Consider the following 24,777-nt stretch of genomic DNA (forward strand, 5'->3'; position numbering starts at 1 on the left):
TATCCAGTTTAGTACGGTATTTTTTTTGTATTTACTTTATTATACATAGCTTTTATCCAATCACTGGCATGAGGATTAATTGTGATTAGATGAGATGGGGTGGGCTTTTGAGTTAGTAATCAATACATTTTTGCTAGAAATCCAACGTTCGCAATCCTAGCATTGAAACTTCAACTTCAACTGGCATAAAAAGGGAATGCAAATTCCAGCGCTTCTCCAGGTGAACGAGAACGCTTCTTCCTGGAAATATGCAATCAATATTCCAGCAATCTCTCTCTCTCTCTCGCCAGAGAAATCTCCAGGCTTACTTAACAAATTACATGAGTTCTGGGAATCATACATTCTTGGTTGTGCAGAAGTCTTGCAGCAGTCATTCCCTTAATAGAATTAGTGCCTAATTTTGCAGAATATCGTGATTTAGGAGAGGGAGATAAGTCCCCCCTTGTTCCCTCTTCCATTTCTGCAGGGCCTCCAAGAGTCAACACGCTGGAGATCAGGGAATAATTTATATCTGGGCTGAAAAACCCTCAGCTCCCCGCTACAAAAATGGTAACCTTGTAACCTGAGAGGATGGAGGTGAAGGTAGAGTGCGTTGCATGCTGGGAAGGGAAGTTTCATGCAAGATGCTTAAGTAAACATTGTTGGTAATGTCCGCTGTGTACTTAAAGCTGAAGAGTCTATATCTCTTGCTGCACCTGAAGTTTGGTAGTTACGGCCATTATCTACTTTGTTTGTTCATTATCACCGAATTCGTTTCGTTTCCATTGCCGACGGTTGTTAGTTCGAGTCCCGAGTTTCAACTTTGTGCTTGTGTTCTTATGTTCTTACTAACTTCGTAATGTGTAAATTCGAGTGTTGCATGAATGTTATTGCCAGTATCTCTTCATTAGTATGTAATCTTAACAACCTGTCATATTGTTTATTTTTTCTGTTGTAATACTCTGTACGTTTCGAGAGAGTACTTCTTTCCTATAGAAATGTTCTACTCTTACTGCGGGCGCTCTATATTCTGGCAAGGGAAGTGGGGAGCGGGGAATACGCAGCAGACCAACCAGACAACAGCGGTAGCGCCGAGAGTTACGACGTGGCGGGAAGAAGTACTACGTGCACCTCGTTCTACAGGCTGTTGCATTTCTTATTGCGCTGTATTGGTCTTTTCCCCGCTCCCCACTTCCCTTGCCAGCATATAGAGCGCCCTCCGTAAGACTGGAAAATAACTTTCGTCCTCAAGCATTGGTGGGATCGAACCTATGACTAGTTTCAGCACTGCAGAAATAAGTTAGGTTCAGTCGTGCTTCAAACCTCAGCATGACTTGCGCACATGAGCCAAGGACTCCATCATAGTGATTCAACAGACAAAAAAGCGACAGATAAATAGACACTCGTTGTATTTTGGTTATTTAGTGTCGCTTTTCTGGCACTTTTGGAAAATCGCGACGATGAGAATGAGTGATGATGTGATTAAATTGATTAAGGGACGCTTACAAATAATGTCCATGCCCAGATCTGTTGATGTTTTTATATTATGAGAAGCACATAGGATATTTTTGCCCGTCACGCAATACGGAGATGAGCTCCTTAACCAAAACAGATCCCTAACAAAAATACAAAATCACTCAATATTCAAAACTAAGACAGTGAAAGGTTCCTTAAAGGGTACTAAAACTATACTGTCCCCGAGTATAAAGTCTGCACGCTCTAAATAAAAGCTGAGGCTGTAAAGGGGCACTCAGCACATTTAAGGACAAAAACATGACAGCACGACCTACAGAGGATTATACTAACCGTGGGTCGAGGCGCCAGACCCTCGTTCGCCTGCAACCTGCAGATACCAGGGTATACTACGTGGAAGCGAGTGCTTAAGATCATTAGGTTCACACCAGGAGCGTATATTCTAATCTAGCTAGACTATCTGTGAAGCCCAGAGATTTTTAAGTGGAGGTGAGAACAAGAAATACTATATGAGCTCTTATTTTAGGTTCAATTTATAAAAAAAATATCAGCACTGATATTTCTTCAAATATGCACACAAAATTAACCATGATTTAAAATGTCAATTTCCTTTGAGAAAGTGGAACTATTAAAATTATTGTAAAAGCACAGCTAGTTAAAATATAGCTTTAAATACTACCATGGAAATGTTCGTATTTCGTATTACTTTTGCTATGTAGACAATTTCATATCATTAATCCATTTTTACATTGCCTGCTTATTAACTCATTCTATTAAACATAGCTATACTTCATTCCTTCGTTTGATTGACGTTATCATCTTTATGAGTATGGGATAATAATAATAATAATAATAATTTATGTTTTCAATTTTTAATCCCAAAACAACTCGTGCACACTTCTTTACAATTTCAACACTACAGTATAGTGAAATAGCGCACATCTTAAACTCAGCATACGTCACTGGTTCACACCTTCAGTATTCCCTTGTTGCAGTAAGTTTGGAAACAAAATTATAATATCCAGTGATAATGTTAAGACAATGAGAGTTCAAGTTGTGAGCCAGAATTTTTGATCTAATCTTCATCGGATTTTAAAATATGGATTGAGAGACAAAAATATCTAGCACTGAACCAACTTTATCTTTTCCTGTAACATTTTTAAAGCAAATTTCATACAAGGTTGCTTCGCAAGCATGTCATTCTTGGTAGTTCCAGAAAACTTAAACAATAGGAATGTGTTTACAAGAGAAAATCTACATTTGTCTTGTTTTGGCCTCCTTTTATTATTCAAACCCATATTTTCCGACTGCACAAGAAGAGGAGTGTAACTTTACGGAAATATTCACAGTGTCTGCAAATATTGAATTAGAGGATGGAAGAACCGCTGTATGACGTTTAGGAACGGAGTGTAAGGACTAGAAAATATGTCTACTCTGTACATTTTTCTTAATAATGGTGTTCCTGCTGCACAAATTATTTGGGATAGTCATACCTGAGCTTGTTCTTCAAGGCTAGATCAATTTATAGTTGGAAATTGTTACATGGTAGTTTCCTCACTTACGGTGAGCCACACGCGAAACTGTAGTTAGGTGTAGTAAAGAAAGACAAAGAAAATATGTTTCTCATTCTGTCTTTGTTTATAGTTGTCTTGAATACGCTAAAAATATCTTTGAAACGCGAGAAGAACCTTTTCTTCGTAAACCAAATGTGTGGACATTTTCTATGACATTTCATTTTGAAATGGCGTCTTCAGTATGCAAGGCTTGAAATGACAGGGATAATGATATAATTCATAAAAAATAGCTACTTAGAATACACATTCCGTTAACAATTTGCATTAAGTTTACAAGGAAATTCACGTGCAATATTGGGAAAATATGCAGTATCGTTGAAAGAATTCCAATTTGTAATTAGACGAATATACTATCTGTTTGAAATCTTTACGCTCTACAACTGTTCTCCATAATTTTGAGTCAGATAGGTCTTAACCGAGATGTTTAAATATGATGGGTATGATCTCCATGGACAAAATTCGTGAAAATTTCCACTTTTACTTGTCAAAATGTACACGTAATTATTTCTTGGAATGCAACTATAACAGCATATCGTTAAAAATTGATCAATATGTTTACAAGTATTTTTTCAACGCAAAACTTGAGGAAAAAATGTAAACAGACTAACTCATACGAAATTTTACGCTCTGCAAATTAGGACTCTCTACATTTTAAAATCCGATATGATTTAGAGGTTTTTTATTGACCGCCATTTTTCACGATGTTGTATTTGTATTTTGTTAATTAGCGTCGCTTTTCTGCCACTTTTAGCTTATCGTGACTATGAAGATGAGTCATGATTAAACGGTAACTACACCTTATGATGGGACACTCACAATAGCCCATGACCAGGTCGAGACTCGAACCCAGGGACTTCGGTGGTGAGAACGAAAATCGACCATTTTAAGTTCTCGGCTAAACTGGACAGACCCGAAATGGAAATTTTCGGATTCATCATTTTATCTTTAGCAAATGATACGTTTTTGTTTTCTTAAAACGGCAATGATAGAGATATACGAATAGTGGTTTCAATTTCGTGTGGCTTTTTCAATTTGGCCATATTTATATATAATTCTGCATCCGAATTCGGATGAAGTCTACTTCTGAAATCATTTCATTTTATGTAAATCTACACATGTGCAAGTCACTTCCATCTATCTGGAAGCAGTATTTTTCGCGTACAACCCACACTAACAATATAAAGAAATCAGCAACAATTACGCCGAGAATGAAGAGATCCCTGGGCTTTCAACCATAAATTTTGATTTAGAAACTCACTTCGAAGAAGAATATACCTCAACAATGCCACTCCAAGATAACTTAATCAACAATCGCGACAAAGGGAAGCTTCTACGACGACGTGACGAGTTGGAGGGTCTAAGCAAAGAGTGCCGGAACTTCATGCAGAGGGAAGAGGTATTGTTGGAATTTGAATAGTGGAGACTCCCCAGTCAATACAAGCAAAGAAATAAAGTCAGACGACTTCGAAAGGAAGGACCGAGAGTAAACAGAATGGAAGAAACCAGCCTAGTGTGGGTTGGAGAAACCCTGTTTACGCAATTTTTATGTCCTTTCAATATGGAAACGGAATCAGTTTTTCATCCTTTTTCAAGACTTTCTTTTATTCCTGAATTCAGTGGAGTGGAAATCGAGATGAACGTTCTCTGCGAGTAAGAGGCTTTGTTAGTATGGCAGACATCTGCTTACATATGTGGATAGATTGCATATTATTTGCACCAATGAAAGAATTTTCGAAGTACATTAGAGCCCTTGTCAGCTAGAAAGGTGTTGAGCAGGACGGTTCAAGTAAAAGCCCGCGAAAAGGAATCGAAAAGCGGTTATGCACGGGCATTACCTTTACATATATTACAGTCTATCGCAGTGTAGAGATCTCGCTGTTATATTTGTTACCGGCGCCAGAAATTTGACGTGAGGAGCCTTGTTTTGGCCCTTCTTGGACCAGGCTATAAGATTTTGTCCGATGTTTAATTCTGATGTTGCATTTGTATTCTGTTGAAGTTATTGTGCTAATGTTTTTTTGCTTCAAGTAGTGTTTCGTAAATGTATGTTGAAGGCAAAGCTAATATTTTGTATTTTGTAAATATATTTTTTGCATGATAACATGTTTTTGTTTCTTAAATATGGTAATTTTCAACCTGCATGTCGAATTGAAATTGCTGCTGATGGAGCAGCATTGTCTCTAATATTCAGCATTTTTCGATTAACTTTAATTAAACATAACTACCCTTAAAATACTTTCCCAGATTTGTTGCTGTAAGTGAAGAATTTTGTGTCACGGGTGGGACAGACGAAACACTGCCTCTTCACTTAAGGTTTATTTTAATTTCTGTGAATTGTCAAATGATGAAAAATAAATCATTATAAGACAAAGAGAGAAGGTAACTGACCTTTGAATGTTCAGGTGGAGTTAAGGGGGAAGTGTAACAGTTAAAGGAGAAATTAATTGTTTTTTGGTGTCACGGGTGGGACACAATAGAAAACAAAAGTAAATCAAAAAGTTAAAATAAACGAACAATATGTAAAATACCTTCTACTTTCTAACTTAAATACGCATTCGTTTAGTTTTCGATCTAAAATATTCAGAGCACTTGACACTTTGCGAAGATCGAGTGACTTAAATTAAACGACAAACGTAATTTTTATAAGTTAATTTTACTGTACAAAATCCTCCAAATAGAAGACCCCGCAATATCTCTATAACCGATTTCAACATCTTTCCGACTTTCACAGCCGCAACACCAGATCGCGCGAAAGGTCTCTGCTCTCCATTCCACTCCACAAATACAACCTGTTTGCAAATTCTTTTACTGTTACCTCAGCAGGCCTTTGGAACAAGTTGCCACCTGAAATTCATGTCTCTTCCTCAATTGTGACGTTCAAAAAATTATTAAAATTACAGTGGAGTTCCTAGTTGACTGTGTTCAGGCTGTAATTAAAGATCACGGCCCTAAGGAAAACAGAAACATCCCGATTCCCAGTGTGGTATAGTGAAGAGACGAAACTTACGCTGAAGAACAAAAAGAATGCATGTTTCCCGTGGAAACAAATGACGAACGTTCACACACAGAACAGTTTCACTTACTTAAGGAAGCATAGCAAAAACTCAATTCAAAGAGACTATAATAATTACATTCAAAGTGTAACAGAAAGTGCTGCTAAAAACCCCCCAAAACATTCTGGACGCTAATTATCTCCCGTCGAAAACAAGACCGTATTTCCCTCCAAGTCTCCTGGAACGGGAAGTCTGCTACAAAGGAGGAGCGTCCTTCGCTTTTTAACTCGTACTTTAACAGTAACTCCACATTACCGGAAGTCAGGTCCATTATTCCCTACACGCTCTTTCAAATCTCAACTAATTGCAATAAAGTCCAAGAATTATTAAAATCTGTTTCAATTTCTAAAGCTACCACTCCTAATGATATTCCTGAGAGATATATCTGTCCAAACCAATAAGCATAACCTTTAATAAATGTTTTTTTCCGAAGGTGTGTTTCCTCGTGCATGGCAGCAAGCAAATATAGTTCCTATCCTCAAACACGGAAACAAAACTCATGTTACTTCCTATCGCCCGATTTCCTTACTTCCTGTACTCGCTCTGCTAGCCGAAAAAATCATCTCTAATCGTATTCTTGCACATGTTTCTCCGTTCCTCTCTCCCACTCAACACGGTTTTCTACCTCATGCTTCCTGTGACACAAACCTTGCTTGCTTGCTTACCAAAGCGGTTAACTGCCTGAATGCCAAGCAAGACATGGATGTTGTATACTTAGACTTTTCCAAAGCCTTTGACTCTATCTCTCACACGCAACTCATCCACAAATTATCAAATAGATTCAATATTTACGGAGCTCTTATCAAACTACTTTCATCTTACTTGCAGAATAGAAACCAAAAGGTTATCATATCTGGTTGCTCTTCGTCGTGGCTTAATGTAGTTTCCGGTGTGCCTCAAGGAAGTTCTCTAGGGCCCCTGTGTTTCACTCTTTTCATGGATGACATTGACGAATATATTTCTTCCGAATGTTCAATATTATTGTATGCTGATGACTGCAAATTATTTCGAAACATTATCTCACTTCATGACACGTGTTATATCCAAAACAATCTCAAACACATTGAACGCTGGTGTCAAGACTGGAATCTCAAATTAAATCCGGAAAAATCTGTTGTCATGAAGTTTACCCTAAAATCCAATATCACAGCGCCGTCCTACAAATTATGCAACCAGATTATTCCGTTCGTACGACAGAACAAGGATCTTGGTGTCATTTTTGATACCAAACTTACTTTCAACCATCACATAGACTACATAACTTTCGAAAGCAATGAAAACACTTGGACTAATCTACAGATTTACAGACGTAACACACGTTTCTGCCCTCAAAACCTACTTTACAATGTATGTTGTTCCTACCCTTGAATATGGTTCCTGTATTTAGTCAATGGCATGTGAAAGCAATATAAAGAAAACAGACAAAGTTGTAAGTTTTTTAACGCCAGAATAGTCAAACACAGATGTCCAACCCTTGCAAACTTCTCCAAACACGAAATTCTATCCACTCTACAAATTCATGCCCTTTCTCTTCGCCGTCAACTCTCAGATTTAACACTTCTCTTCAGAATCATTAATGGATAACTTTTTACCAGCGAGCTCTTGCCACTTCTCAATATCAGAATTCCAATTTTCCAACAGCAAATGCAACAACTTATTTTACATTAAATCTTCAAGGCTATATTTAGAACATAGATCACTTCTCTACAGGCTACAAACCATTTACAACTCATTAAAAGATGCTCCGGGCTTCCATTTATGAAAACAGACTTACAGAACGGCGTGCACAAAGCAGCTGAAGAGTAAATAATGTTCTTTTCCCTAGTTGTTATTATTGTTGTTATATATATGCATGTGTGTGTGTATGCATCCATCTTAGTATTTTGTTTAGTTATTTTCCAGTTGATATCCTGATGTAAAATGGATTTTTCTGTATTCAGGATTTTTCAAATAAATAAACATATGATATAATGAAAATTAAATGTTTGACTTCCTAAATAAAGTGGCGGGTTCAAGAATGATAGAAGATCGTAAGCCACAAATATGATTTAACGTAATAGTTAAGATGAATTATCGTCAGAGTATACCGTTTTGGATTGTGTTTAAGTAAGTGTAATGTTATGTATCTGCTTTTACGTGAGTATGTGTACATGTGTGTATGTGTAAGGGCAAGAATATGTATGTGTGAGTGTGTGTGTGTGGCCGTATCTATAGGTTAGATTTTAATTCTTATATGTATCTTTTGTTTTTATTTTTTATTCCTCTGTAATTTTTATATATTTTTTCTTTCTTTCTTTTTCAATATTTCAATATTCTACAGTCAAAAGTTTTTGTAAACATGGTCAAGTGGAAGAAAAGGCCATGTAAAAGAAGACGAAATAAATAATACTTGAATTACTCAGAAGATATGATAAAGTTACAGCATTGAATTTATTTTAAAAATTTGAGGTTCAGGGGCATTTTCGCGTGGAATGCCTCTTCCATATTGCAACAGCTCTGGTCATGATGAATGATTCAATATTGTTTCACGATTCAGCTAGAAGAACTCTTTCTTTGAACCGTCACAAATTGAGAGTGCATTGGAGGGCAACCCAAGAGAGATGCAGGAGGAAATTTATAAATTCGATGCTCTCGGTGAAGAGAAAGAATACCCTCTACACTAGAGCATTCTCCTCAGCCCTGCAGAATCCATCTCCAGCACCAACGGAAGTCTCAGTCACTCCTCTTTGTCCGCTGGCGATGACGTCGCTAAGTGTTTTGACACGGGAGGGGTCCCTAAAACAGTGAAATTCCCAACTTACTTCTTTTGTTATTCCGCTGCGAGACAAATTTTATGTTCCTCAGCGACCAAGCCTAAGGGGGAGGAGTGGGTGTTGGGGGTACGTTCCCCCGTTATTGATGTTTTCCAGCCGGTACACTTCGCAAGCTAGCTTGACTGCTTTTCAAGACGGGCGGTGGAAAATGAAGGGAAAATATCCGGCGGCAGTGAAAATTCCCCAGAGGAAGGACGGAGAAGTATTTGGAGGGAAAATTTGATCCTTCCAGGTTCATTTTTTATAGATGCACTTTTCATTTCTGTTTGTCTGAGGAGGGAGCCCGGGAAGATTGCCTGTTCCCCATCTTCTCTTTCTTCCCCGGGAAAGAGAAACATATCAAGCTTACATCAACTGACACTGCAGGAGGCCAAAAAATGTTCTTCATAAACTTCTTCCCTTTTCCGAGCGAAATTAAACAAGCTTGAATTTTCCCTCCCTCTGCACCCCCCTTCTAATAATACGGAGGTTTTTTTTTCTCCAAGGCAGCGAGTTAAGTTTTAACGATCGAAGTTGAGAAGGGAAAAACACTCCGGTGGTCTTTCTGGAAGTTACAATGAAAACCAATCTGGTCTCGTGGAGATCGTTAATAACACCTGTTTGGTAGAGGAGGCTGTTTTCTAAGTGTCCGTTTGATCCCACGCTTAGCAAAATTGCCTCCAATTTCCGGTCTTCAAAGTGTAGTAAATGGCATCTTGTTGATCCTGATAGATTCTGTGTGCGATGCAATTTCCCCCTTCGGTAGTCGTGGGGAAATGTCCCTCGCTGATTCTCATTCCTTCATCTTGGTATCCAATCAGTTTAAACTAGTGTGTGTGCTATTTATAGACTCCGTTCCCACTTATGTGGGATATCATTTCGGAATCGAATGTACTATATTGGTTATTCGACTTCAGGGATGGACATACATGTTCCTTTCGCTTTGTTCAGTCACCATCTAATTATCATTTATTCGTACTGTCGTAATTTCCTACCTCCGTGGCGACTGGTTAACCAGGGGTTCCGGGTTCCAATCGCGGCCTGAGCATGAGTGTTATTTGTGAGTGTCCCTTCATCAATTTCATCATATCATAATTCATACCATTGTCGCGATTAGCGGAAGAAAAGCGACGCTAAATAACAAAAGAAAATCATAACTTATTATTGTAATAACCTAAGGATTCATTAACGCGACGTAAAGTTAGCACAATAGATACAAATTTATAATTTACGAGCTTGCAATGAAACGTGAAATATTACAGCCTACCCTGCCGTATACTACTTGCTTGTGTGAGCAGGCCCGTAGCTAGAATTGATCTCCAGGGGGGGCTCATGGGTGCTTTGTAAACGAAGTCCATTTTTGAAAAGTTTAACAGTATTAAATGAATGTAAATTATGTTGGGGAGGGGGGTCATTAAGTTACATAAAGTTTTGAAATATCACACAAATACTACATTTTTCTATATCTTTTATATTATCGCTTGAAGTGTTAATTGGCTGAAATCATCCCTTACTGCACACTCCATACTACGTTTGATGATACAGATATTTATATCACACAAGAAAAAATGTATAATATTCAATCATAGTGCCTAGCTTACATCCCGCCCCCCAGCCGAAACAATAAAACTCCCCTTCGTTCTCAAAACTTGGGAGCTGTTGACCTTTGTCGCAGATGCGTAGGGAATTTGCATAATGACATCAAAGTCACCGATTTCTGTATTACTGGGAGGTCGCAACAGGGGCAACGAAGGTACAGATGAAGAAGCTCCCCTGTGAAGGAACTTTCTGAAGTCTAGAGTAGAGAATCTCCTAAATACTTGCCGCTACTTACACTTCATCTTTTAAATAAGATGAACGAATATAATAGCTGCTGTTCATGCTCTGTTAATTTATCTTTCAACAAAGTTATGAGCAAAATAATTTCTGCTGTTTATATTTTCACTCTTCACTGCAAACAAATTACACAAATTAGTTTTACCTAATGTCAAGGGGGGTGACCTCAATGCCAGGGGGGGGGGGGCTGATGGCAGTTCCAGGGCCTGGCTACGGGCCTGTGCGTGAGCCTCTTCGATAGCGTAATGGTAATGTTGTCACCTTGTAATCAAGAGGCTTCAGGTTCAGATCACACTTTAAACTGAAGGACCAGTCTCGATTAGCCTCTCTGTGCATCAAATGGATTTGAAACAAAACCTCCATCTAGTTTCTTGTGTTTTTACACAGTTTTTGTTTCCAATGAAACGATACTTACGTGAAATTGATGAAAGGACATTCGGTAGAGTGACTGTGAGTGGACAACACACGTTCTCAGCGCCAAAGGTTTCAGGTTCGAGTCCCATCGAAATAGTCGGTGGAACTATCTACGAAGCAAGAGGTCCCAGGGTACCTCTGGGTAAGGCACAGATGTATCATTGCGTTCACCCATCATCATTGTTCATCAGTTCATTCTTAACGTCACGACCAGTCCAAGAGATAGAAAAACGACGTAAAATACAAAATGGAAAGAAATTTAGCTTCAAGTCATGGCCAGAGTGTCCCGTCATCAAGTTTGTCTAATCGTCATTCTTCTTCAACGTCGCTATTAGTCTAAGAAGGCAGACAATCTTCGAAAAATGAAAAAAATAAGTACTGCATATGTACCTTAGGGACCTTTTTATGATTCCCTAATTTGGAACAAATTTTCTTAAGTGTCGAAACAAAAATATCAAAGAGACGAAATACCTGTAATGCTACATTTCCTGTATTGATGTAATCTTTCTGATTTTATTATTCTTTCTATTGTTATTTACAGTTGTAATTTGTATTATTAATTTCTCTATATTTGATCCTGTAGAGCATCATTCAACGTTTTTCGTTATTCTGCTTTTTATTTATTCTACTGTTTGCGCATCCATATTATATAGATAACATTGTAATCTTTATCTTTGTGTACTCCTACATTACTTTTTCCTCTCCTTGTATTTTGTTATGTTGACCGGTTTTTATCACTTTAAAAACTTACCATCACTTCTTTCGCGGAGAACAAGAAGAAATTATCAGCCTACTCTGAGACCTTCTTAGACATAGGAAAAACCGAATCCACGACTTTTGCGACACCGTCGTATGCGACACCAGCATTTCTGCCGTCATATGCGACACTGTATGGAAAATATATTCCATGACAGTTGCGACACCGTCATATGCGACACAAAGTGTAAATAGCTTCCCTTCACACTTTATCCAGGCTTAGGACTGGCAGCATCATTGAAGCTGGTGTGTTTTTGAAAACCTTTATTAGTTTTCCTTCACACTGGCATCATGGAAGCTGGGTGTTTAAATGCTGGATGTATTTATCCTTTGTCAATGACGGATTGTTTAGATCCCTTGTCAGTATAGGAGCAGACTGCAATCCCTTGTCAATGTAGAAATGTAGAAATGTAGAATGCGTCGTTTCTCTTGTAGTTGAACCAACATCTTACTATTTTCATTCTAATTTCTGAACGTACGCCATTCTCCTCAGAAAGCGCGTAAGATCTCTATGCATTTCATAGTCGGCAAACGCTCTTTGTATTCCCTCATCTAATGTAATGTACTGACGTCGTCTACGTTTCCCTTTAAGATTCAAGGTTCTCCTCTCACATAAGTAGTTGTTGTACACAGTTTCTAATCCTAAAGTCTTCACTAATTGGTACACGTTAGGACTTGACTTTTCCGTCAATACATTAACTGTATGGTTCCATCCCTCGACTGCAGTTCCACATGGAAATGTCGAAAACAGAGTTGTCCATCCACTGTTCAACGAAATAATCCAAAAATTTTCTCAATGTGTCGTGGTTTGGCGCATCTTCCATCACACACAGCCATCCATCATCGACGTCAGCCACAGGGAGGTAAGCCAGAGCTGAACACATTCTTATACACAGCCTCACGTCTGGATCTGTTTTGTAATTGTTTGCTGCTGCACGTACGCAAATGTTGCTAATTCTGGTAAACAAATTAGAAATCGTAGGGGAAAATCCAAGCAGTGTCGCTTATGACGGAAAAAAAAAACAGTTTTTGCCTTAGTGTCGCAAATGTCGGAACTCCGGAAAAACCTTAAGGCATTGGATGAAATATCGCAAACAGCTCCTCAAACTGATGTTGGTTGAATGTAATTCACTCTCAAGAGGAAATATTAATTTGGAAACAACAATATTTACCTCTAAAAATTACATCATCCCAATGAACAACTACTATCTTCTGGCATTATCGTCGTCGTTTTTTCATTGGCTCACACCGCCTATTAGCGATTTCGAGCCAAAAGTGCAAAATTCTGGTTCTATTATATATGTTCCGAAACATCAATTGATATGTTAGTTCACTATCTTGAGGAAATTATATCCTACATTGTCTCTTAACGAATGTTGTCCTTTCTGCTGCTGTGGTATCACGAGGTCTTGTGGCTTGGTTTGTCTCAGTCGTTCTAGGGAATTATGACTATGTTTGCATTGCTATATTGTTTGCTGGCGCGGGAATGGAGTTACTTCGCGTTGTAAGTTTTTTTATGTAGGGTATGGCGATGATGTTGCCGTAATTGGCATTGGAAGAACAAGTGATTACTTCAGGCAACCGGAAAGAAACTTAAAGGTTATTCAATAACCATTAAATGGGATAACAGCATTGATGTCATAATATGAGAAAAGCATTGTATTTAATTTAAACATTTTATACGTCGTATTACTGAATTATGTGGAGGCGTAACAATTTATTTCTACAGGATCTTTATTCCTGCTACTTTTATACAGGGTGGAGCATTTTCGACTACACAGTTTAAGGTTGGCAACACTGCAAAACAAATGCATTGGGAGGGCGGTTTCTTCCTGCCTCATGTACACTGGGACTTTGGATTTCAGTAGCAATGGAGCGTTGGCCTCTACAGCAACGTGTGTTTTGTGTGGAGTAGTAAGTGATGACGAAGTCAATTGTAGCGATGCATCGTGCATTCCGCAGGGAGAATGGTGATCAACAATGCCGTATACGAGTTTCCAACAGGAAAACAATCAATGAATGGTGGAAACAATGGCGTGAAGTTGGAAGTGTTCGAAATAAATCGCATGGGAGAAAAAGAATAGTCAGAACACCAGAGAACATGGGTCATGCGTCAGGGGGTGCTCGTTCGGCGGCGCAGATCGCATGCGCAGTTGTCCGTGGATGCATTACGTCATCGTCGAGAAGCTCGGCACGGAAAAGGCTGGTTCCTTATGCAAATATTGAGATATTTGACAACGAATATCTTCTAAAATATAGTAGCAGGGGAAAAGTTACAACTTTTACTGTTAAGATTCATCATTTCTAATCAATTTATCACCAAGTTGATTCTAATGTGTAAAATGGTTTTCAAGAAATCGTGTTACGAAGGAACCCCTGTTTTGTTCTCTCCAGGCTTCCAATGTAAGGGAGTTTTAACTTAAGCGCGTTGGATTTATTTTTGCTCTATGTTTTGAAATAAGATTATTTTGTTCTTGTCAACTGAATGCATGCCTAAATGCTATGGAAAGCTGTGAAAACTATTATCAGAAAACTAACGGAAGAAATCTAAAATATCACAGCCTTTCCAGTCGGTAATTGCGTAAGTAAACGAAAAGACAAGATTGTTATAAAAAAATGCTGGATTGCCCATGTTTTGTGAAAAAGGTATTGTGCGAAATCTAAAAGCAGAACACTTTAATATTGTATGTAAATGTAAGGGTGTAATAAACGTGACTGCTTCCCGTAAAATATCACTGCACTCTCCACGTTTCTCTTCCGTCTTTTGTTTGGCGCCGTCAATAGCTTCAACACGTTGTTTTTTTTATATATATATTGTCACATATTTGTTTTAATTAGTATTCTGCTCGTTCCTCCACCTGAACGCAACAGCTAAGGGCTCAAAGGGCAGTGCAGTTACACCGGAAGAAGGTTCGGAAATGGCAGGCTTCAAAAGTTAACTCATCCAAATTAAATTAAACGGGTATGTGCTCTCTTTAAATTTAAATCGTAGTTCACAAATAATTTGATTAAAAGTTTTAAAAGTATCTGTTTTATTTAATAGCGTATTAATTGGTGCATTCTTCTCCAGCATAGCTACAGGCAGTGACCACACTACAAGGGGGGGGGGGCAGGAGAATTTCTCTCTCTCTCTATTATCTGCCCCAAATATAACGACAAAAATAAATAAATGAATGAATGCTCTTTTAGCCCAAATATGCATTTTTGTGTCGCATGTAACGGAATAATAAACATGATTGCCCCGGGAAAATATGATTTTGATTTACCTCTCCATCTTTTCTATTGCGCCGTCACTAGCTACAACATATTTTGATTTCTATTGTTCCACATATGTATTTTAATTTTAGTATTGTGAATCATATTCCACTGTGTTACCTCACATAGCCCCCCACCCCACACACACGTACGATTTCAGTTGTAAGTTTTAGACTAAGCTTGTCAAATGTCCACTTATATTTTTGTATTCTTGAGCATTTAAAAAGGATAATTTCGCCCCTTCTTCTGGACGATGTTTCCCCACTGGAAGCCCCTTTGCAGATCGAGATCCGGGGCTATAGCCTTCCCAAGCCACCGTCCCCTCCAAATACTGTCCTGACCTCATGAAAGAAACATATATGTATTTATACGAAATATTAATTTGACTTGGCAGTTTCTTTTTACGAACAGGAATAAGTTTTAAATTTTAATAGCTTATAAATTTACACTAGCAATTTTGAGTAAAGGTTTTGCGTAACCCTAAAAGTACATTTAGAGACTGCAAGGTCAACTCTCGATATTTCAAATATATTAATAATTTTCATCACAAGGTCTAGTAATAATTATTTGTTACTTCAATAACCTCCTCGCAAATGCTTTTCGCATATTAAAACATAGATGCCATATGATTGTCATTTTCTGTTTATTTCCTTGTAATGTTGACTTCCGTGACGAAGTGGTTAGCACAACGCTTTACGATGCCAAGGGTCCCCAGGTTCGAATCCCCGCCCGGGCATGGGTCTACTTTCCTTCCATCAATTTCATCACGCATCCTCATCTTTGCGATTAGCCATATGTGACAGATAAGCGAAGTAAAATAAACTAAGTCTATTAATCAATTATTTTTTTAAACTCTTTAATTCTTCTTTAGCATGCCACGTTTTTGTTAAAATTATATTACGATTTGTAAAATGACGAAATTCTAAAGGAGAACACGCAACTTTCTTTGTAGCGCATAGGCCAGAAAGTTTCAGGAATATAAAAGTAGCGCGTTTTCAATTATGTTACTAATCATTAAAATGATGCCTCATTACCATCTTGGAGGATGACAATTAATATTTTCGCCCTCCTAAAAGTAATAATATACTTCCGCTCTCTGAATCTCCCATATAAATGCTAGGGGCCGTCTGCTTCAGCCGAGCTCACTCCCTCTCTGGTGACGTCACGCATTCGTGCAAGATCGGCAATCTTCGGATGGCTTTACCTAATCTCTATCTACCTTGGTCATGCGTAGCTTTCAAGACCATCTTGCACAATGGGTTGCCTGCCAGGGACGTAATTTGAAATGTGTTATTTTCAAGAAATAATTGTGTGCACATTGTTCATGTATACATTTTCTGTAATCCAAAGGTGCAAAGTTTGTTCTAGAAATGAAAAATAAAAGTAAATGTAATCAGCAAATCCTCTGTCTTCATTATAAAATAGGTAGTCGAAAATGCCCCACCCTTACAAGTACAAGGGGTGACATTTTCCGAAAACACCCAATTGTCAAACTCCCTTGTACGTAGCACGCTCTGGACTGCATTTTGCGGACTAGTCTCTGTGGTATTTGTATTCTGTACTGTCCATTTGTGTTTGTGATTTTCCCTTCATTTATCTCATCTTCTCACCATTTATCTCATCGTCGCGATTGGCCAAAAGTTGCAGAAGAGCGAAGTGAAAGCAACTATCTTTTGTTCCTTGATACATTTTTTACGGTTCCCGAACTTCTCTTACATCTCTTTCTGAATCCTCCTCCGCAGCTTATTCCAGCAGTTCTCTGACGTCTTTGGAATCCGGTTTAGCCAACATCCTTTTGGAGGGCAAATGAACCGATTGCTAATTCCTGGGATTGGCTTCAATTCACTTGTCAATCTTCCTTTTTTTACTTACCGTGAAGGCCTTTGATGATCAGAGATCTTCGGAGCTTTTTGGAAATCACTGCTTCTCCAAGTGTGGGAGTTGGTGGGCAGAAACTTTAAAGTTCCAAGTAACGCGTTTATTGTTCTTGAGGCAATTTTGACTCGAAACGCAGCGAAGAAATGGGGAAAGATCTAATTACCTTGCAATTAGAAGTAAATTGTTGAAGTTGAAAGCATAAGATTTTTTTCGTGGAAACTGCTCAGACTGCAAACATGTGGCGGAGAGGAAATCATAACTTAAAGTGGAAAGTTCGTTACTGGAACTTCGTGCTTTGAAAAGGAGGAAGAGGAAACTAAATCTCCCTCCCCCGCACGCCTTTCCTCAATGTTCTGCTAACTTTCCATCTCTTTGAAGATGCCTAACGCCTGAAGAACATGCCCGAACAATTGCTTTTCGACTTTCCTCTCCTTCCTTCCTTCTCGTTAAACCAATTTGAATAAGTGCCTAGGGGATCAGTGTGCACCGAGTATATTCAATCTCCTCATTATTGTGCGTGTAATGCGTACGTTACCGTTAAAGTAGTTAAATCAGGGGTAGAAAAATACGTCGGCATGGGAACTGAAAAATTTCGCAAGACGCCTGAATTTTTGACAGATTGATTGATTTGGTGTTTTAAGTCCACTTTATGCACATTAAGGCTAATCGGGACTAGACCTACGGTTTAAAGTGGGATCCGAACCACTGTGCTGTGCCTCCACCGGGTATCGAACCCGGGACCCCTTGCCTGAATTATTAAATTTAGTTCTAAAATATTTATTTATTTACTTAAATATTTCGAGTAAATAAATAATAACAGCTGGGGCAACAACAGCCCGTGAGGACATCCGGCCTCACTTCTACGTGCCTCAGTAGAGGTGGAAGATCATGCAGCCAGTTACGGGGTGACGTGTGGTCAGCACGACGAACCCCCAGCCGCTGTTTTAGGTTTCCATAATCGGGTTATGGTACTCATTCGTAGCTCCCCAATTTCTTCACGATGGGTTCGCTTATGAAATTTCAATTATGTTTTTGTAAAAATATATGTGTGTGTTTTTCAATGTTTCTGTGTTATCCGTATCATTAAATCAAAATAAGCATTCGATTATAAATTTTTGCACAGTTGGTAGCCGAATTTTGAAATCTGTAGCGATATAGTGGGATTGTCCATGTATTAGAATGTATTGCATAGTTATTCATGCTGCTATGGGTAGGGACTTCTTTAGGAAGGCCATTGCATAGCAAGAATTAATTACTTTTAACTAATCCAATCTGTTATTAATTAATAAATTAAATGTTTTATGATCACATTTCAAGTTGTGTAACTTTATTTTAGTTGGAGTCATGGCTTTCTTAGCCCGTATTTGCAAAATAATAATAATAATAATAGTAATAATAATAATAACTTTGCTGGCTCATGAAATAAGAGGCTGACGCCTGAATTATTTTTAGTTTTGTCTACCTCCTGTTACAACTAATTTCAACTAGTTAACTTGTTACAACAGTTTTAATGAATATTTGGAGTGAAATTTGGCTTTCACTATTGAAAAACTACATTGTCGGATATCTTTTGATAAAATTCGTCATGCTTAGTCAGAACTAGTCCTTAGTAGTAGCGGCGGTTGAGTACCACTACTCGGGGGGCAAGGACAATTTACTTATTCTTGGTAGACAAGGCTTAGCATTAAGAGGACATAGTGCGGGGCGAAAAGTAGCAAAAGTGAGGGGGCGACTGCCCTCTCACGCTCCCTAATCCCCGCCACTGTCTTACATTAGTCAACACTAGCTTCAATTGTATCGCGTTTCCAACTATCAGTAAAACCTACTATGTTGTTAGTTACAACAGTGTTTTGTTTTGTAACTTCAGCAATGCAATATGCATGAGAACAACCTAACATAACCTATAATAATTACTTATTATTACTATGTTCTTCTGACCAAAATGTTATAAACAATATAATCATAGACATAATACATCCTTAGTGGTTTTATTACAAGAAATTACTGTGAAATAGTTTACATTAAAGCACGAGAAGCGAAATACGAATTTCAATTACAGTTATGTTATTTAAAAGAGTTTAACTACCTAACTAAATTATTTATGTTTTTCACTGGATTTCCCAATATGCATTCTATAAAACTAGTGGGAACAGGTTAATCAAAAGTTTTAAATTTTGTTTCATAACGCGTAGCGAGTTGACGATACGTAGACGATGTAGTAATACTCAATATTAAACAAAATAGCAGTTTTATATCGTGTTAAGAGAGGCACTGAAGGAGAAGAATGAAATTACAAAACGAAATTAAAAAAATTAAGAAGTTTTTGTAGTCCTACTGTTCTGACTTCAGTCAATTCGTACCCTTTTCCCATCTCCTGAATGTGTTATCTTTCTATCCTAACGCAAGAGGTCACGCCTGGATATAATTGAAACTTGAATCACTTTTCGTAACAAAATTTAAAAAGTTTAAACTTTGTTCTGAGGAAAATGAAAAGATAATATTTGTATAAAAATATCATTTTATTTCCATATTCACTTCGCTAAGTTTATAGTGACAGAAACTGAACACTCGTCTTTCGTCGAGATTTATGCAAGGGTGGAAATGATTACAAAAATCTATTTCCACTTCCTGGTGGTGGGCTGAGAGTACGTTCATTCTTGGAAAACTCGTAACTTATACACAAACAATACTAATGCGACTACAGCTGCCATGGTAACCATGGATATGCGATCTATTAACAAGAACGATGCTTAGCAACGTGTACTAAACATGTCCCAGATCCTCGGAAAATGAACTCAGAATGAACTTCATGAAAGCGAAAAATAATGTCGAAGTGCCTGGTACCATGGTACAAAATAAATTTACCTACAATGTTAAAATATAACGATGTTATATTTTGTACTTAAGTTTGAAAAGTTTCATCTGTGACGAGTAGACCTGCAATTCATGTAATTTTCATCGAAAGTGCAAAACTTACTTAAATTTTCTTTCAACATCTAAATTTAGTATTGTTTGTCATACCAAACACATATTTTGTTTTTCGCTAACATTTTAATCTGGATTTACTAGTTTTAAACGCATTGTTGGCATGTTCACGTTACTCCAGAGATTAGTTTACTATTTGAATAAAGTGTGTTCGTGTAAGTACAGTCGCTTCAATATTGAATTTTTTCAAGTTTATAATATTTAAATAGTAAATGTTTAAATATAAGTGAAAAACTTGATCAGAACAGCAACGTGGGAATGCCCTATGTATTCTAGTTTAGTATATACTACAATATCTAATATGCTCGCAGCATTCTACTAAATCATAAAAGGAAATACATTCAATATGAAAGGTAAATACACATGTGAAGCCTCCTTTTTAAAAGTCACGAGCAGACATATTGAGCTATCGATTAATGCTAATGGTAATAAAGTTCCCGTGATAATCGAGGCCAACAGCAAGCATTAACTGAATGTTGAGATAGATCAGAGATCGCCAGACTCCCTAATAGATGGAGCAACTTCCCAAACTTAAAAATATGTGTCGAGCTACCAAGGGTGGACTGAATAAAATTATTATTTTCCATACGTAGATGGATATGGCAGTTTTCTATAAAAAGCCACCTTCATTTTAATTTACAAACTCCATAACTTTATAAAGTCTTAGTTCTTCTAGTTTCTCAGATATCAACAAACACTTCATATGTTAATTATTGTCTCTCATAGCCAGACACGTTGTGAGTTCTGTTTTAAGCTTTTTGGTACGTTTAACAATCCATTAAAGTTTATTCTTATGGCTACCAGTAATGAGATGTTGATATTTTATGGGCGGACAGACATGGAAGGGTATTTGTTTACAGCTTGGCTGATTGGTACACTAAAATTAGTTATTGTTATTGGCACGCGAGTGATCTTCAGTGTCAGAGTTTTGTTGAGACGCGTATGATAGTCAATGTCAAGTTTTAGTTAGGGTGCGAGTGATCGTCAATGTCAAGGTTTAGTTAGAGCGCCAGTGACAGTGTTGCCATAATCTGAGGGTACAATTTCCCTTTACAAGTGGCAAAATTTTCCTTTTTGCCCAATTTTTCCCTTCATCTAACAAAATCATAGAACAAAAATAGTAATAATACGACTAATAATAATACAAGTAATAACAATAGGTAGTAGTAGTATTATTAATAATAATAATAACAAGAGTGCTTTCGTTTTTTCATGTTCTTACATGTGAAAAATGTTAAACAAATTCATCATCATATACATGCTTATAGTCGACCTTCTTGCTACCGGGCCAGATGTCCAGATTCGAACTCTGGTCAAGCATGATTGTACAGTTGTCTTTGTTCCATCACCCATTTCATACGTTCATCATTCATCCTCGTCGTCGTCATTAACCGAAGGTGTAGAAAAAGACGTAAATTGAAAAAAATATCAATATAAACAGATATTAGGCTTATACTCAAATAAGAAGTAACAGATAATATTTATAGATATGAAACTGACATCTATTATAACCTGAACAAATGCTGAGTCCGATGTCTACAAATTTCCCTGAAATTTTGGCATTTTCCATCGAATTTCCCTTCAAAAAGGGAAATTTCCCTCCATGTGGTAACACTGGTCAGTGATCTTCAATGTCGTGGTTTAGTTGGAACGCAAGTCAAACTGCTAATCATTCTAGTGTGTATAGGAGGATTATTATAATAATATTTTTCAAATATTTTCCGAAGTGTCAACTGCCTATGCATGTTTTCTTCAAGACGAAGTTCCCTGCCAGTACAATCAGTGTAACGTACCCAACCATTCACAAGCCACTGAAAATATCTTCGCAAGTTATCGGTAGCCCGTCCATAATAACGATCTAATTGGGATAACAATCACAATATTTAACCGAACAGTCCAATGGCATTGTCATTCTGAAACATAACCTCAACAACAATAATAATTTAATTATGCTATCACATGATCAACCTAAAATATTCAGCAGTTATCTTTACAGTAGAGAAAAGTGTTGTGTGATTTTTCTTCGATCATAAGCAGAACATTGGAAGTGTTCCCAAATGTAACAACAGGTAGCTACATCAGGTAGGAAGTAGAAAAATGAATATATCTTTTCTACGAATTAAGGTATTGTAACGAGAATATGAAAATATATTGATATACGTAGTATGTGGTTAGAACTGAATGTTAGGAATATTCAATTTGTTAAAAAACTAACAATTGTTTCCTAGCAGTCGCAATAAGAATTCAAATCATGCATGTTTGTGTGTGCGATATTTTTACACAAAAGTGCGAGTTTTAAGATCCAGAAGATATAGTTAATAAAATTTTATGTTTCTGTCTCGAAATCTGCTCCGGTATTCATTCCATAAATGCTACAACTTGTTTGTATGAGAAGAAACGTTCCAAGTCTACCAGTGTATTGAAAAATTAACATATGTATTCCACTTTCAAAAAATTGGAAACCAAGGTGATGTTGCATATATATATATATATATATATATATATATATATATATATATATATATATATATATATATATATATATATATATATATATATATAGTCAGTCATTTTACAAAGTTACTAATTAAATTCACATTATAAATTTTGATCTTTCAGGAAACAACGTAGTTCAACATGTACGTGAAGAAAGCAAATCTCTGCAAGCATGAATTGGTAAGTACTTGAAATATCCATACATTAATGCGTTTTTAGAGATTCATGTTTAGTGCATTGGAACTAATTAACAGAAGATAAAATATTTCGATGGGTGGGAGTGGAACCGGAAGTCGGTAAGTAGGCCCTGGCCCTTACGAGCCCTTGCGCTACGGGTTATTTATGTTCTTTCGGACCTTTTCTGAAAGCGAATTATAGCGGATTGTTTAGAGTAAATCTGCATTTATTTCCCTTGAAAATTGCTTCTGTTTCAATGAATTCAGATTTCAGCTTTAGTAGTGAGTGACTTAAGGAGAACATGAAGCGGAATCCCTCTGCAGACGACATTTGAAATCAACACTGAATAGTTTAGTAACAAAAGAGTGAATTGTTCCCTTTGATGTCCAAATGCATATCTTACGCAATGCATATCAATTACGAAACCTCCCTCTCCCGAACTAGCAGTAAATTATGTATGAATCTCTCGGAAGAACTAAAATCGAGAGTCATTCCCTATCCACATCGAGAAGTCATTAATCCGCCATTGACTTGACTTGTCTCGCGTACCAAGGTGATTGTCTCCGGTCATTTTTGTAGCAAGTAGTTGTCACCAATATCATGAAAACGCTTTATAAACGTCTCCCACGTTATCTTAACCGTTTGGCATGTGAACATATTTGTTAGAGGGGACGTATTGTTATGCAGACGTATTTGTTATTATTTCAGGACAGACAGTTCCTAGCATGCACGTGCATGCAAATAAAAATTTCGGATTCTGCATACCATTTCTTCTTGAAATGATTGATTACACATTTCTGAAATCAAATTTACCATTTACTAGAAATATCCTATCCGACTGAACAAAACTTCCACTATTCGAAATTTCTGGATTTCGCACACCCCTAATGATTTAAAAAAAAAAAATAATGTGAGTATCGTGAGTATCTGTCATGACACGTTCTTTCACTCGCAAATCAAATGTTAGTTTAAATGAGAGTTGGTTGTTTTCTTCAAGAGATATATTCTCATTATTCGATTTGCATTTAAAGTTCAAAAGCTTTTTTTTCGCAAAACAGTGTAGTTAGTTGTTTTCGTCACAAATCTACCCCATCTGTAGGCAAGAAATTAAAAACATTCGAATGTAACTATTGTAATGTAAAGGGAGTGGGGAATGAAACTTCATTTTGTTTTAAGCTCTAATTTCAGTATAATTTGATCAAGATAAGAATTTTTCTGTGGCACTGTAGTAGAATTTTCAACAGTAAAAGAGCGGATGGAGCGTGGGCAATGCAATCAGCTGCTTGCATTGTCCCCATGTTCCTGCGGCAAAAAGGCACGAGAGGAGAAGCGAGATGAGAAAACAAATTACAGTACACTTTAGTTCGCGAGGTTGCCGAGGACAATCTTCTTATCTTGGTTAAGCTGTACTACTGTTTCGAAGATATTTCAGTGTCTGAGCCTCCAGCTCAACCCTCTCGAAGGGATGGCATGTTTAAAACAAAAGTGTTTAACACAACTTGTTTCAAGGTTTCTTTACACATTTTTAAAACACGGTGTTCTAAAAAAATTTCTAGACTTGTATAAAACACATCATTCTTGATATTTGGTAGTCTGCGGTTATTTTAGTGTTTTGTAACTTTGTATTTTCATACATCTCCGTGTCATTTTGTTCACTGTGCGCAGAAATCTGTTCAGTGGCAGAAAATGAATACCCATGGGCCACATTTAAACACGCGAGATTTAAGACTAACATAAATAGGTATTTTAAGAAGTTAGTCAACTGTTTACTTGATAACTAGGAACACAGTCCTTCCTTGGATAATTAACAGATTCCTTAGTAAGCATTATTCTCAAAAAATAAGTATTGTTTGCATTGTGTTTAAAACGTTTTATTTGTGTAAAACATATTTTTGTTCTTGATTATAACACTGTTTAAAACATTTAAAACATGTTTAAAACAAAAAGACTGTTTGTTTTGTTTCTTTAAAAAAACACAAGTTTTGTCAACCCTGCCCTCTCGGCACATGTTTAGTTTGTTAAACATTGATATTAAGTAGGACTGAGCCAATACCGATGCCGATGTATCGGTATCAGCCAACACTAGTGATATCGGTATCGGAAAGTAAT

The 24,777-nt window shown here is 37.2% G+C and overlaps 1 protein-coding gene across 1 annotated transcript in view; it reads right to left on the minus strand.

The window, feature by feature from the left end:
* The window catches only part of stum (mechanosensory transduction mediator stumble), a 393,699-nt gene that overhangs the window by 154,228 nt on the left and 214,694 nt on the right, over window positions 1-24,777 (minus strand). The gene's annotated exons all lie outside the window — the stretch shown is intronic.

This window comes from Lepisma saccharinum, chromosome 25, assembly GCF_977018435.1.
Source record: "Lepisma saccharinum chromosome 25, izLepSacc3.1, whole genome shotgun sequence".
In the NCBI taxonomy this organism is placed as follows: domain Eukaryota; kingdom Metazoa; phylum Arthropoda; class Insecta; order Zygentoma; family Lepismatidae; genus Lepisma; species Lepisma saccharinum.